This window comes from Lithobates pipiens, unplaced genomic scaffold (assembly GCF_037356315.1).
Source record: "Lithobates pipiens isolate NorthernLeopardFrog02 unplaced genomic scaffold, aLitPip1_a1.2 Scaffold_1, whole genome shotgun sequence".
Classification (NCBI taxonomy): domain Eukaryota; kingdom Metazoa; phylum Chordata; class Amphibia; order Anura; family Ranidae; genus Lithobates; species Lithobates pipiens.
Genome location: NW_027507685.1, coordinates 228,401,870 through 228,415,374, shown reverse-complemented (window position 1 = coordinate 228,415,374; position 13,505 = coordinate 228,401,870). Strand labels below are relative to the sequence as shown.

The 13,505-nt window shown below is 48.7% G+C and overlaps 3 protein-coding genes across 4 annotated transcripts in view; all 3 read right to left on the bottom strand.

Moving 5' to 3' along the window:
- LOC143984050 (class I histocompatibility antigen, F10 alpha chain-like) overlaps nucleotides 1-13,505 on the bottom strand; it is a 692,198-nt gene that overhangs the window by 144,875 nt on the left and 533,818 nt on the right. The window lies entirely within an intron of this gene.
- Nucleotides 1-13,505, bottom strand: part of LOC143984059 (class I histocompatibility antigen, F10 alpha chain-like) — a 682,453-nt gene that overhangs the window by 148,427 nt on the left and 520,521 nt on the right. The gene's annotated exons all lie outside the window — the stretch shown is intronic.
- Nucleotides 1-13,505, bottom strand: part of LOC143984105 (class I histocompatibility antigen, F10 alpha chain-like) — a 907,941-nt gene that overhangs the window by 777,177 nt on the left and 117,259 nt on the right. The gene's annotated exons all lie outside the window — the stretch shown is intronic.

The following is a 13,505-nucleotide window of genomic DNA, read 5'->3' as shown; positions in this document are numbered from 1 at the left end:
GGAAGCCAGACAAACAATGTAAAGATGCGCGTCATTTGCCCCAGAGCAGGGGAAATAAATTAACCGGCAATGGGGCATAGACAACAGAGACACGCACAACGCACAATAAAACAGGTACAAGATGTCCCAAAATAACATGGTACTAACTTAAATCTCTTGTGTCTCACAGGAGCAGTACAATACTGCGCATAGTAGTATGTATTTATGATGTAAATTAAACAGTAATTCAAACGCGTGTAAATAACTGTAAAACAGTAACTATTAAATAAAAGTGAACATGAATGACCATGTTGGGGTAAGTTCAGTGGGAGCGAAACAAACCACTGTGGGCTCAAGAAGAGTCACAAAGTGTGCCAAATATATGCGGCACACGTTCAAAAGAACCATAACTCACAAACAATTAAATATTAACCATATCAGTGGTAAAAATAAGTATGGTGTATGAAAATAAAAAGTGATGAATGTGAAATATGAAAGCAAAAAACAATATGGATAGGGAAATATTAACCCAAACCCAGATTATTTAGGCCTGATTAATAAAACTGTTAATGTCCCAGTCTGTATTCATGCCATGGGGGGAGTAGCACCTCAATTCGTATATCCAGAACGTCTCGAGGTGCAACACCCCCCGTAGGCATGGATCCCCCCTCCAGCTTGGAACAAATTTGTCTATGATCTGAAAACGTGTGCCTGTAGGGTCTCTATTGTGTTGTTCAAGATAATGTCTCCGGACCGTGTGTTTATCACAGCCTTTTTTTATTTTAGTAAGATGTTCATTTACTCTAATAGAGAAACTCCGAATAGTGCGGCCAACATATTGCTTGTTGCAAGGGCATGTAATCAAATAAACTATAAATCTAGTTGTGCAAGTGGTAAAGTGTTTCATGGAATACCTGCGTTGGGTAGTTGTGGATGTGAAAGAGTCACTCTTCCGCTTACCCAACATGTTATGTATGCAGACATTGCATTTTCTACACGGAAAATACCCTTTGCTCTGTGGAAAGAACTGAACAGGTCTGGGGATGTCTATTACGTTAGGGGAGATATCACTTTGTATCGAGCGAGCTCCCCTATAGATAATTCCAGCTTTCTCAGGGATTGTTCCTCCTAAAATTTTATCACTGCATAGTACCTTCCAATGCCTATTAATAATTTTCTTTACCTCATTGTGCTGTATGGAGAAGGTAGTGAAGAATGACCATTTGAATTTGTCATTCGTTTTTATTTTAGATTTCTTTTTGACAAGGGACGACCTATTGGTCTGTAAAGCTGTTTTAATATCAGCATCCAAAACGCATGGGTCGTAACACTTGTCTATGAACCTCTTTCGGATAGTATAGGATTGGGCAATAAAATCACTGTCATTAGTGCAGTTACGCCTTAGTCGGAGGAATTGGCCACGTGGAACAGATTTGAGCCATTGTTGGTGATGGCAGCTGTCTACAGGGATGTACCCGTTCCTGTCAGTTGGTTTAAAAAAAGTTCTCAAGACTAGGCGTTTCTGTACTACTGTGATTTCCAAATCCAGGAAATGTATGTTGGTAGTGCTGGCTTCAAAGGTCAAATTAATACCACGATCGTTGTTGTTAAGGGTTGCCATGAAGGCATCTAAAGATGACCGACTACCTCTCCATAGGAGGAGGATGTCGTCTATGTATCTTGCCTACAGTAACAATTCAGGCCTGTTCAGGGCATAGACGACATCCTCCTCCCATTGGGCCATAAATAAATTGGCCAAGCTGGGTGCGTATTTAGCCCCCATGGCAACGCCTTTGATCTGGGTATAAAAGATGCCCTGGAACCAGAAATAATTGTGAGAGGTGGCAAACTCTAAAAGTTGCATAAGAAAATTTCTGTGTATCACAGGGAGTGTTGGGTCCCTTGAAAGAAATAACTCCACAGCGCTCAAACCCAAGTGCTGTGGGATACAAGTATATAGGGCAGATACATCGGCTGTGACTAGAATGAGATCATCATGGTACTGTATATTCTCTAATAGTCGAATGGTATCACCTGTATCTTGTAGATAAGATGGTACACCTCTCACTAGGGGCTGGAGATAGTAATCTATATATTTCCCTATCCTCGTAGTGATGGAATCTATACCACTGACAATCGGGCGGCCTGGTGGATTCACATGGTCCTTATGTATTTTAGGTAGTTGGTATATTATAGGGATACGTGGTGCTAGTGGGATCATAAATTCCCTCTCCTTTTGATTTAAAATGTTCAAAGAGAAACCCTCATCTATAATCTGTGTAAGCTCTTTTTTATATTTGGAGGTAGGGTCCCCTAGTAACCGACTGTAAGTGGTGACATCACTCAACAGTCTGTTCATCTCCTTAACATAACGTGACTTATCCAATACCACCAGACCGCCTGTCACGATCACTCGGACGTTTCGGCCGTACACAGGAGACTTACCCGTAGAAACCTGTTGTGGAGAGCCCGTCGTTTCCCGTTGACGCGCGCTAAAGCTAACGATCGCACTCGCGTCAACACGAACGAGCGCGCGCACGCACGTGGGTCACGAACGGGAGCACGTCTACTCGCGGGGGCGCGCTGACCCTTCGTACGACCGTTTGGCGCCCTAAGGTCTTCTTAAGGCACTGGCTCCCTTCCATCCATGCTGTCCAGTCAACAGCGTGTCCGTGACCTTGCTTCCTGTACCAGTACCTGTTACCTTGATTCTTGATACCCGGCTTGTTCTTTGACCCTGATCCGTTGCTGCCTGCCTACGACCTCTGCTTGTCTGACCACGTCTCTGCCTCATCCTCTTGTACCTTGCTGATCGATTCCTGCTGACCCGGCCTGCACCCGACTCTGCTGTTCCTGTTTACCTGTTGGGGTTCCTGTATTTCCTGACGTCCACCTGCCTGCCAGTCTCCGCACTTGTGCCTGCCTGCTACAGTCAAGTACCATCAGCTCTACCCACTCGCTGTCGGTGCCCAGCTGCTTATCCGGACCAGTCCTACCTGCCAGGCACTTGTGCCCCCTGAACTTTTGAATACCTGTCTCCATCTCCAGGAGTTCATTAGCCAGGGGATACGAGGGGCCGCTCCCTGAATTCCAGGCTCAACTACTAGGTACGTGACAGTACTGGACAGCCATGTCCGAGCCTGCGCAGGGAGCCTCCCCCATGGATGAGCTCTGCCACCACCTGGCTGGTCTTACCCAGGCAGTTAAGAGTCTACAGGAAGGTTACGGTAGACTGGAGGAACAAGTCCAGGCGCTATCCGCTTCTGCACCAGTTGCTCCTGGGGCCCATGCTCCGCCGTCAGTCGTGATGTTGCCACCCGAACCCAGGGTCCCAACTCCGGAACGATTCGCGGGGACCGGAACAAGTTCAGGGCTTTCCGCAACTCCTGCGAACTCTATTTCGCCCTACAACCCAGGACCTTCTCCCTTGAGGCGACGAAAGTGGGATTTGTCATCTCTCTGCTAACAGACGAACCCCAGGCCTGGGCACACCGTCTGTTGGAACGGAAGGACCCAACCTTAGACTCCATGGACACCTTCTTCCAGGCAATGTCCAGACTCTATGAGGATCCCCAACTCGCCGCAACCGCAGAAGCAGCCTTACATGCCCTGCAACAAGGTCGCAGACCCGTGGAAGACTACGTCTCAGAGTCCCGACGATGGAGTGCAGACACAGACTGGAACAACGCGGCCCTGCGGTATCAGTTCCGCATGGGCCTCTCCTAGGCTCTGAAGGATGAGTTGGCACGTGTGGGTGTCCCTGAGACTTTGGAAGCCCTGATAGACACCTCTGTCCAGATTGACAGGCGTTTGAGGGAGCGCCGCCAAGAACGTTCTTCCACAACTACTCATCCGATCTGGATGCTACCACGGGTGCCTAGTCACCCAACTCCTCCTGTTCCAGTCGCATCCACATTGGACACCCCGAAACCCATGCAGCTGGGGCTACTCCGCCCATCTCTGACTCCAGAAGAACGTCAACGTCGCCGGGTCAACAACCTCTGTCTATACTGCGGAGAACCAGGGCACTTTGTTCGCTCTTGCCCAGCTAAGATGCGTAAGTGCCTCCTTGTTCCACCTGTTCCCTCACCTGTGTTGTCTGATAACATCTCTCATCTGGCTGTTCCTGTTCTCTTACAGCTTCCAGGAAGGACTGTCTCAACCCACGCAGTTATTGACTCCGGGGCATGCAGTGGCTTTGTAGACTCGTCCTTTGCCCGAAAAAACAGGATTCCCCTTAGACCGAGAGAGAGGGGGCTCTCGGTATACCTGGCTGACGGGTCTACCTTGGGATCAGGACCAGAAACCCAGGAGACTAGTCCCCTATCCGCTGTCATCGCCGGGACTCACCAAGAACTCCTTTGCCTAGACGTCATCCAGTCTCCTCTGTTCCCCATCATTCTAGGTATGCCTTGGTTGAAGGCACACAACCCACGCATTGATTGGGCCACCGGAATAATTGAATTTCCCTCGGACTACTGCCACCAGCATTGCTGCCCGACTCCCAACGGGGACTCCTCGGTCATTCTCTGTCTGGAATCGGATGATGAAACCCGACAAGCTGTACCTAAGGAATACCATGCTTTTCTGGATGTCTTCAGTAAGAAGGGGGCAGAGACTCTTCCTCCCCATAGGCCATATGATTGCCCTATTGAACTGCTTCCGGGGGCAGAAATCCCCTTCGGAAGAATCTTCCCCCTATCCGAATCTGAACTGAGTACCCTGAAGTCCTACTTGGACGATAACCTTGAAAAAGGATTTATCCGACCCTCTACCTCCCCAGCCGGCGCTGGGATTTTCTTAGTGGAAAAGAAGGACCACTCCCTGCGCCCATGTGTGGACTATCGGGCTCTAAACAAGATCACCATTAAAAATCGCTACCCCCTGCCGTTAGTACCTGAACTTTTCCAGAGACTGGGTTCCGCTAAGTTGTTCACAAAGCTGGATCTTCGGGGTGCCTACAACCTCGTCCGTATCAGAAAGGGTGATGAATGGAAAACAGCCTTCCGTACCCGCTTCGGACACTACGAATACTTAGTGATGCCATTCGGGTTGTGTAATGCCCCAGCCACGTTCCAGCATTTTGTCAATTACATTTTTAGAGATTATCTTGATTTGTTTGTGATTATTTACCTGGATGACATCCTAATTTTTTCCTCCACTCTAGCCACCCACAGGGAGCATGTTAAGAAGGTTCTGACCCGCCTCCGCCTTCACGGCTTGTACGCCAAGCCCGAAAAATTTGTTTTTGAAAAGGAGAGTATTCAGTTCCTCGGCCTGGTCATCTCGGTTAGAGGGGTAGAGATGGACCCCCAGAAGGTCTCCGCAATCCAGGACTGGCCTGCCCCCTCCGATAGGAAGGGAGTTCAGCGATTTGTGGGCTTCGCTAACTTCTATCGTAAGTTCATAAAGGGATTCTCCTCTATTATCGCCCCCATTACCGGGCTGACCAAGCAGGGCCAAAGGTTCCGTTGGACCCCCGAAGCACAAGAGGCCTTCAAAACCCTGAAGGATTTGTTTGTCTCAGCCTCGGTCCTGAAACACCCCGATCCTGCTCTACCGTATACCCTCGAAGTTGATGCTTCAGAAGTAGCAGTCGGAGCTATACTTTCCCAGAGGCAGGGACCCAAGTCCTTACTCCATCCGGTTGCTTTCTTTTCTCGCAAATTATCAGAGGCCGAAAGAAATTACGACGTCGGTGATCGCGAGCTATTAGCAATCAAGTCTGCACTCGAGGAGTGGCGCTACCTGCTGGAGGGGGCTATCCATCCAATCCTGGTCTATACGGACCACAAAAACCTGGAATATTTAAAGACAGCTAAGAGATTGAAGCCTCGTCAGGCCAGGTGGGCACTTTTTTTTTCAAGATTTGTATTCCACATCACTTACTGTCCCGGATCCAAGAATACGAAGCCAGACGCTTTATCCCGCATGTTTAGTCAGCCGGAAAACTCGCCACCTACCGATACCATTCTTTCTGCTGGAAACTTTCTTCTACTCCAAGGAGATGTGGTGTCTCAAGTCAAGCGGGCCTCCATAGACGCTACACCTCCACCCGGTGCCTCGTTGTCCTCCAACAATGACCTTCTGTGGCATGGGAACAGGATCTTTGTCCCCCAGGCAGTTCGGACCCTGGTTCTGGCCTCCTGTCATGACCACCCTCTGGCTGGCCACTTTGGGGTATTCAAGACCCTGGAATTACTCAGGCGTACTTTCTGGTGGCCACGGATGAAGGACGACTGCAAGAGGTATGTACAGGCTTGTGCCACCTGTATTCGGAGTAAGGGCGAAAAGTCAAGAGCCTGGGGCCTACTAAGACCGCTACCTGTTCCTGATAGACCATGGAGGATGATCTCCATGGATTTTATCGTCGAACTTCCCCCTTCGGAGAACCATACAACGATCTTTGTTGTAGTCGATAGACTCACTAAGATGGCTCACTTCTTGCCCATGAAGGGCACTCCCTCAGCCGCAGAGACAGCTAACGCCTTTGTGAAAGAAATAGTGAGACTTCATGGCATCCCCGCCAACATCACATCTGATAGGGGGGTGCAGTTCACCTCAAGATTTTGGAGGGCGCTCTGTGGAACGCTGAAGATCGATCTTTGCATGTCCTCAGCCTACCACCCGCAGACCAACGGTCAGACCGAGAGGACGAATCAGACACTGGAACAGTACCTTCGCTGTTTTTCGTCCTTCTCTCAAGACGACTGGGTCTCCCTGTTACCAATGGCTGAGTTCGCCTACAATAACACAATCCATTCGGCCACCAAGCAGTCCCCCTTTTATGCGAACTTCGGGTTCCATCCGTTGTTCTTGTCTGGCAGTCTTCCCGAGTGTTCGGTACCAGCGGTTCAGAAGAGACTTAACTTCTTTGAAGAAAATAACAAGCTCTTACAAGAAACCCTGGCCAGGTCACAGGAGCATAACAAGGAAGTCTTCGACAGAAGGAGAAGAGGGGAGCTGGATCTTAAGGTTGGGGATCGGGTCTGGTTGTCCACCTTGAATCTTAGACTGTCCTGTCCCTCCAAGAAGTTGGGCCCGAAATTCCTGGGTCCCTTCCCGATCAAGAGGAAATTAAATGACGTGGCATTTGAACTTGGACTTCCTGAATCCTTCCGAATTCATCCAGTGTTCCATGTATCGCTTCTCAAACCTGCAGTCGCGGACCCCTTCACTGACAGGACCTCCTGTCCCCCGGAACCTGTGTTGGTCAATGGGGAGATTGAGTTTAAAATCGAGGCCATTCTGGACTGTAGGAAGAGAAAGAACCAGGTCCAATTCTTAGTCAAATGGAAGGGGTACGGACCCGAAGAGAACTCCTGGGAGCCAGAGGCTAACATTCATGCCAAGAGACTCATCCGTGCTTTCAAGAATTCCCACCCGAACAAGTTGGCTCAGTTGGGCATCCGGAGGCTGCCCCTTGGGGGGGGCAATGTCACGATCACTCGGACGTTTCGGCCGTACACAGGAGACTTACCCGTAGAAACCTGTCGTGGAGAGCCCGTCGTTTCCCGTTGACGCGCGCTAAAGCTAACGATCGCACTCGCGTCAACACGAACGAGCGCGCGCACGCACGTGGGTCACGAACGGGAGCACGTCTACTCGCGGGGACGCGCTGACCCGTCGTACGACCGTTTGGCGCCCTAAGGTCTTCTTAAGGCACTGGCTCCCTTCCATCCGTGCTGTCCAGTCTACAGCGTGTCCGTGACCTTGCTTCCTGTACCAGTACCTGTTACCTTGATTCTTGATACCCGGCTTGTTCTTTGACCCTGATCCGTTGCTGCCTGCCTACGACCTCTGCTTGTCTGACCACGTCTCTGCCTCATCCTCTTGTACCTTGCTGATCGATTCCTGCTGACCCGGCCTGCACCCGACTCTGCTGTTCCTGTTTACCTGTTGGGGTTCCTGTATTTCCTGACGTCCACCTGCCTGCCAGTCTCCGCACTTGTGCCTGCCTGCTACAGTCAAGTACCATCAGCTCTACCCACTCGCTGTCGGTGCCCAGCTGCTTATCCGGACCAGTCCTACCTGCCAGGCACTTGTGCCCCCTGAACTTTTGAATACCTGTCTCCATCTCCAGGGGTTCATTAGCCAGGGGATACGAGGGGCCGCTCCCTGCATTCCAGGCTCAACTACTAGGTACGTGACACCGCCCCCCTTATCTGCAGGGCGGATGATAAGGTTTTTTCTTTCGCACAGGGATTTAAGGCCGTGTGCTATAGCTGGGTCTTGGTGTACCCTTTTATTAGGCAATTTGTCTAGATCATCTAGAACAAGGTTTTTAAAAACATTAATTGATGGGGGTAAGATACCTGGATTGAACAGAGAGGGGTTAGTCAATCCAGAGTGTCTAACTGGTGTGGGATCAGGAACTATATTAGTTCTACTAGGTAAAGACAGAAAGTGTCTCTGTATGTGAAGCTTGCAAATGAATTTCTGTATATCAATAAATGTATTCAATTTATTGAGTTTTCTGGGTGGGACAAATTTAAGACCTTTATCGAGAATGCGTTTCTCACTCTCTGATAATATTGCTGTACTGAGATTAAAAATGCCCGCTCCTACTGTGTCCGCTTTCTTTTTCCTTTGGATGCGCCGCCCCCCTCTGGTACCTCGTTTGGTTTTATATTTCCTCCACGGATGGGGGTGGCCCTGTGAAATTCCTGGTGGTATGAAGGTCCAGGATGGTAATTATGATTATATGGAGTTCTGGACGGGGGCTCGTCACCGTACGTCATATAGGGGTGAGGGTCACAGTGAGAATCATAGTGGCTCTCATCCCTAAGAGGCAGGTAGCGATTGTGAGTATGTAAGGGGGTACTATGGGAATAGTTCTCCCTCCTATAGTTAAATTTGTCATCTCGCCGAGATCTACTGGATTCACGAGGAGTGTGTTGGTAGCCACCATGGGTGTCACTACGGTGTCTATCTCGGCCATGATTGTGATTGCCCCTACCTCTACCCTTATTCCGGGGTTTGGAACCCTTACCTTGATGATTAGGATATTGGGCTTCGACTGGTGATGTATATACGTGATCGTTGGTTCTAACAGAGCCAGAGGGTATAGGCTGGGACAAGGGGGGTTCATAAATTAACCTCCTTTCCATCTCCATAGCCTCGGGCTGTATGTTATCCAACAGTAAATTGCAACCTGATTCAGAGGCAATTTTTTTCTGCCAATTAAAAACAAAATTAGTCTTATAATCGTTAATATCCCGATTATATTTCTTTTGCTTTTTAATACGTTGGTCTTTTTCCTCTTTCTCCAAGTAATTTTTTAAATTAGAGGATAAGGTATTATATTCTGATGTGCCTAATGCTGGTGTTAATTTTTCTTTAAGATCTTTAATCTCCTTGTCAATGGAGGGTAACCTTGCCTGTTTTCTTTCAACCAAGAAGTTCAACAGTTTGATACCCACATCATTGAAATAATTAAACCAAACATCAAATTCCATCTCCCCTTGTTGGGGATGTATATCCCAACGTAGTCCCCGAGGGACCATCTTCTCCTTAATATATTGCCTCAAGAAGGCGATGTCCCACTGGAGATGCACCTCCGAGACCATCTCACTTGAAGTGGTTTAACCATTCCTGCACCAGTCACATCACGGAGTTTTTTCCTCTATTTTAATTGGACTTCTCCCACAGGATTATGGACTTTCCTATGTGACCACTTTCTAATCATTTTTTATTTTTTTATGTGTGTGTTCATCACATTCACTATTGTAGAAGCGCTACACTATCTTCACCCCTAAAAAATTCCTCCCCTGCAGTCCCAGTGTGAAAGCCTGAGTGCTTTCACACTGGGGCGCTGGGCTGGCAGGACGTTAAAAGAAGTCCTGCAAGCAGCATCTTTGGGGCGGTGGAGGAGCGGTCTATACACCACTCCTGCCCATTGAAATGAATGGACACCGCTGTCAAAGTGCCTGCAAAGCACTTCAGCAGCAATGCTACAGGGGTGCATTTAACCCTCTCTTTGGCCGCTAAAATGATGGTAAAGCGCCGCTAACGCCGGGAGCAGCTCATTGTGAAAGGGGTCCTAAAATCACTTTTATTCCTATTACATGGAATGTAAACATCCCTTGTAATAGGAATAGTGCATGACAGGTCCTCTTTATGGAGAGATCTCTCCTCCAGGCTGGAAAGTCTGAGATCCAAAAAAAAATCTCAGGCTTTCCTGTAGAGTCCCTCCGAGAGGCATAGAGACTGCCGGGGACCATCTGTCCCTCGGATTTCTCTATGACTATCTTCTGGCGTATTCCTTCTCTGGCTCGCTGATCACAGGGGCGAGCCAGTAGAAGCACTGGAGGGCGGAGTCCCCTCCCACTGCCTGTAAGAACGATCAAGCGGCAGAACAGCCACTATGATTGTTCTTATGAAGAAGGGAATCGGCGTCTGAAAAAAATTTATATCTGAATGATGCCTGCATCACGAGACGGTCAGAGATTGCATGCATGGCACATGGGATGGTCAGAGATTGCATACATCATGGCACACGGATGGTCAGAAATTGCATGCATGGTACATGGGACGTCAGAGATTGCACACAGGATGGTCAGAGTTTGCACCCATTGCACACGGGACGGTCAGAGATTGCACGCATGCCCCACGGGATGGTCAGATATGGTATGCATGGCACACGGGATGGTCAGAGATGGCACACGGGACGGTCAGAGATGGCATGCATGGCACACGGGTCGGTCAGAGATTGCTCGCATGAGACACAGGATGGCACACAGGGCAGTCATAGATGGCATGCATGGAACGGTCAGAGATGGCACGCAAGGCACACAGGACAGTCAGAGATTGCATACATCATGGCACATGGATGGTCAGATTGCACGCATGGCACACAGGGCAGTCAGAGATTGTACGCATGGCACAAGGGACGGTCAGAGATTGCATGCATTGCCACATTTGTGGGACCATTCACATTTATACAGCGATTAGTGTGATTAAAACTGCATTGATTACTGTGTAAATGTGACTGGCAGTGAAGAGGTTAACACTAGGTGGCGCTGTAGGGGTTAAGTGTGTCTTAGGGAGTGATTCTAACTGTGGGGGGGCTACATGTGACACATCACTGATCACCGCTTCCGATTACAGGGAGTGGTGATCAGTGACAGGGTCACTAGGCAGAACGGGGAAATGCTTGTCTACATTAGAATTTTCCCGTTCTTCCTCTCTGTGAGAGAATCGCAGGTATCCCCACAGACCCGCTATCCTACTCACGGAGTTCGCGGCTGGCATGCACATGATGGCACAGTGGCAAATTCAAAGGGACTTACAGGTACGCCCATTTGCGCAGCCATGCCATTCCGTTGACGCCGGGAACTGGTTAAAGTGGTTTTAAACCCTGACATATACCCAATGAAGTGACTGGCCTCAGGTGATACACAGAGATAAAACAAACCATCCTACATAAATTATACCCGTTTACCTGAAGCCATTTGTCCTGTACAGCCAATCAAAGTGCAGAATTTACACAGGATCTCTCAGCTCTAAAAAACAGGGGGCGGAGAGCTGAAGTTACAGTGAGGAGAGCTTTGAGAGCTGATTGGAAGGAAGGGACAACCCCTCCTTTACCCAGGTACCGAGTTGAGGTTGTCAATCACAGGCTGTGCACAACCCGTAACCAATGTGCTCTTGGTGTCAAGTAAACTGGTGAAAAGCGATTCATACTGATAGCAGAGAAGAGAGGCAGCAGACAGAAATGACATTTACTGCTCTGGATTGAGACAAGCACACAAATATGCTTTGTTTACATTTAATGTAAATGGTCAGAGATTGCATGCATGGCACATGGGGCGGTCAGAGATTGCACCATGATGCTCAGAAATGGCACTAGGGATGGTCAGAGATTGCATGCATGGCACAATGGCAGGGCTGATACAATAATATGCACAGCTTGCTTTCCTCACCTTCCACAAAGATGAGAGAGAAATCTTCATCTGGGCTGTACCATCACTGCCAATCGCGCTCCTCCTCCTGTGCTTTCTGCTGGCCTTGTTCCCTCCTCATGGTCTCACTTGGCTCCAGGCTCCCCCTCTTCTCCCATGTTCTATGTGCTGCTGAAATGGAGGCGTTGCTACCGAAGCCAGCCAGGTGGGAGGAATGTTTTTTCTTTGTGATCCAGCGATCCTTCCTTCGGCTTCAGGGCAGAGGAGGGGGGAGGTGTCTTCAAGTGTCAGTGTTATAGTCTCGTGCTGCAGCTCAGCTGGCAGAGGAGTGCAGCAGTAGGCGGGGCCAGGCCTCTAGTAAGGAGATGTGAGCAGAGAGCGGGGGAAGTCAATAGTGCCCGGCCGGGACTGTGCTGCACCGCCTCCTGTCAGTGTGCAGATGAGCTAGGCTGTGTACATATTGGAGGAAGGCCGGCCGCCGGCATAAGCAACTCTTGGGTAACCCATGACTTTGCCCCTCCTGGCACCCACCTTGGCTGCCTTATGCTGGCGCCAGCCCTGTGTCTAAGGCACTCAAGTTGCCAAAAGTAGTGCAGAAACTTTTTTTTGTTGACTTGGGTTGCAGCAATTAAGGTGGCACCCATTGAAATGAATGTGTTTTGACTTGTCATGCCACTTTCTGTGTCGCAGTTGTGGTAGTGTGAACCAGGGCTAAGGCCTCACAGCTGAGGACCAGGAGGCAAGTTTCTTTGGCCATCTGGTTACCTTGTGTCTATAACTCAGGGCTTGAAAAATTTGCTTTGAATCTAAAAGCCAATAAAAAAAAAAAAGTGAAGAGACTGTTTTTTTTTGTTTTTAATGTTTGCCTACTAGTTACTTTCACCCCCTTCCTGCTCATGCTAATTTTCAGCTTTCAACACTCACACTTTGAATGACAATTGTGTGGTCATGCAACACTGTACCTGCATATCATTTTTTGAGACAGATAGAGCTTTTTTTTCTGGTGGTATTTAATCACCGCTAGGGTCTTTATTTTTCTCTAAATACATGAAGAAAAAAATAATATTTTTTTTTCTTAAAGTGGTTGTATAGGTTTATTTTACAAAAACAAAAACAAACATGTTATACTTCCACTGTGCAGTTTGTTTTGCACAGAATGGCCCCGATCCTGCTGTTCTGGGGTCCCACAGTGGCTGTCTCAGCTCCTCCCCACCAAAGCTAATCCCCTCTGGGAAGCTCTTTTCCAAGAGGGTTAGCTTGCAGGCGCGCTCCCATGTCATACACTTGTCATCCATAGATGCCAAGTGTATGGCTCGGTCCTGCACCCCCCCCCCCCCGGCGGCTACGCAATTTGGATTTGATTGACAGCAGTGCGAGCCAATGGCTGCGCTGCTATCAATCTATCTAATGAAGAGGCGAGAAGACCGGGCCGAGAAGCTAGCACGTTCTCACCGCGGGTCTTTCGAGGGCTCAGGTAAGTAAACCAGGGGGCTGGGGGCCTGTAATGATCAAATGTTTTTTCACCTTAATGCATAGGATGCATTACGGTGAAATAAAACAGAAGGTTTACAACCCCTTTTAATTTGATTTAAAATTTAGCAAATAAGTAATTTTTTTTCTTCT